This window comes from Galeopterus variegatus, unplaced genomic scaffold (genome assembly GCF_000696425.1).
Source record: "Galeopterus variegatus unplaced genomic scaffold, G_variegatus-3.0.2 Scaffold8915, whole genome shotgun sequence".
NCBI classification, from domain to species: domain Eukaryota; kingdom Metazoa; phylum Chordata; class Mammalia; order Dermoptera; family Cynocephalidae; genus Galeopterus; species Galeopterus variegatus.
The window spans coordinates 53025-55954 of NW_007735026.1; positions in this window are offsets into that span (position 1 = coordinate 53025).

Here is a 2930-nt window from a genome sequence, read left to right on the forward strand (position 1 = left end):
CCTATGTACATATCATTCACATATAATTAAAACTTTATGTAGTAGAACAAGTTATTTATGAAAATGTTGACCAATTTTTGTTAATTTGTGGTTTGGAAGGATAGTTAACTTCCAAGCTCACTCTGACACTAGGTTCTAAATCTTCATTGTGGGGATTTATATTCCAAATATCATTATTTTTCCTTTCACAATTATCTTGTCTCACACACATCAGAAAAGTAAAGGTTAGAAATGCAACATATCTGAAATTTATCCTTTGTGTGTTAGTCAAAATGTACTGTGTACTGGATTCTTTCCCTAGATTACCTGTTAGTATATTCTTCAAAATTTTTTGCACATTTTTTTCTTTTAACTGTTCTTTTTCCCTATTTGTCTAATTTCTGTTTGTCCCTGAGTCTACAGTACATATTTTTGTATATATTCCACTGATTCTTGTAAGAGAGAGACATAGATAGAGAGAGAAAGACAAAAGGATAGAAGATTAGGGATAAAGAGAGAGAATAGGAATATAATTTTTGTGATAACCAATCAATACATTAATATATATTTTCACTATTCATTGATTGCTTTCTGAACTATTTTATTAATATAACTATTCAAAATAAATGACTACTTATTATAAAATATTGGCGTGTGTGTGTGTGCTCTCATAAATAATGTGTAGGTTGTATTTAAAAAAAATCAGTTTATTATAGCTCTGTTTACAAATAGCCAAGATATAGAACCAATTTAAATGTCGATTAATGGATGATTGGATAAGAAAACTGTGGTATATATACACCATGGAATACTACTCTGCCATAAAAAAGAATGAAATACTCCTATTTGCAACAACATGGATGAACCTGGAGAAACTTATGTTGAGTGAAATAAGCAAAGCACAGAGGGATAAATACCACATGTGCTCACTCATATGTGGGAGCTAAGAGAGAAAGGAAGGAAGGAAAGAAAGACCACAGTAGTACGAAGTTCTGACAGAGGGCGGGAACATTCCTAGGGCTACAAATTGAAGTTGAGGGGAGAGGGGGTGGGGAAAGATGTTGGAGGATAATTGGAAGGGGACAAAGTGTACAAAAGCAATTTCTGGTAATGGGTATGTCTCCAATTTGAAACTGGCCCCCACATCATGGGCAGGAGTGGGGATAATCAGCTTTGTATCTCATGAATATTTAAAATAAATAAATAAATAAATAAATAAATAAATAAATAAATAAATAAATATAAATAAAAATAAATAAATAAAAAGAAAGAAAGAAATCAGAATTTAACTTGATTATTTACTCTAAATTTTTCTAATTATCAAAGGAGCAAGTTATTTTGTTATCTTTTGTTGCCCCATATTTATGACGTTATTTATTCTATATATCAGAAAAATATTTCAAATGAATCTGTGAAGGCATTTCTGTCATAATATACACATTTGGCTTTTGTTTTATTCTAATTTTACTTGTTTTTTCTCTTTTTGACATACGTGTGTATCCATATGATCAAAGGGTAGTATGTTTCACATCATCAATATAAACCATTTGTAAGTGACTGAATTCACCATGAACCTGTACATCAACATTCCCGTTAACTTTAAACATGATTGGTCAATGATATACTGAAGGAAAAACAAAGTTCACTATCATGAAACATCCCCCCCAACTATAGCAGATCCAGTATTTAATTGTTTCAACAACCATGGCTTTCAATCTCTTTAACTTTTATTTATTTTTTTCTTTTTGCACGTGCAATTTTCCTATTCATATTCCACTGACTGAAAAACATTATGAGGATATGAGGGGAAAATTCCAGAAATAAAAACTACTTTGTGGCAAATATAGTAATTTTATTCTTTTAACAATAGCTTCTATATGGTAGTCCTCCTTATTCACAGGTTAACTCTTTATGGTTTCATTTACAGGTGGTCAACTGAGGTCCAAAAATATCACATAGAAAATTCCAGACAGAAACAATTAATAAGTGTTAAAATTCATGCCATTCAAGTAGTGTGATGAAATTCTGTGCCTCCCCACTCCATCTTGCCTTGGACTTGAATCATCTTTTTGTCCAGAGTATCTGTACTGAATACACTACACTCCTTTATTCACTTAGTAGCCACCTAGTTTTTCAGATTGATTGTCGCAGTATCACCGTGCTTGTGTTCAAGTAACCATTATTTTACCTACTAATGGCCACCAAATGGAAGAGTAGTGATGCTGGCAATTCTGATATGTTAAAGAGAAGTCCTAAAGTGCTTCCTTTAAGTGAAAAAGTGAAAATTCTTGACTTAAAAAGGAGAATAAAAAATCATATGCTGAGGTCGCCAAGACCTACCATAAGAAGGAATCTTCTCTTTATTTGTGAAATTGTGAAAAAGGAAAAAGAATTCATGCTAGTTTTGCTGTTGCACCTCAAACTGCAAAAGGTGCAGCCACAGTGTATGATAAGTGCTTAGTTAAGATGAAAAAGGCATTAAATTTGTTTGTGGAAGACATGGACACACATGTATAGTAAAGGATTCAGTACTATCCATGGTTTCAGGCATTCAGTGTGGGGTCTTAAAACTCCATATGAAACCTTAAAATGTAAGTCTAACTTATCCCATTTTCAAGTCAACTGAAAAATATATTTAAATTTATTTTTTAATTGAAACATAATTGATTGTACATATTTATGGGGTATGGAGTGGACTATCAGTATTTGCGTACAATGTGTGATGATTGAATCAATATTATTAACATGTTCATCATTACAAATTGTAATTATTCTTTGTGTCCCTTACCCAATTTCTGTTTCTCTCTAAACGACCTTATTGTTCCCCCTTTCCCACCTCTAGTAACCATAGGTCTGTTCTCTCCTTTGAAAGTTTGGTATATTATTATGGCCTTTCTTTTCTTTCTTTCTTTCTTTCTTTCTTTCTTTCTTTCTTTCTTTCTTTCTTTCTT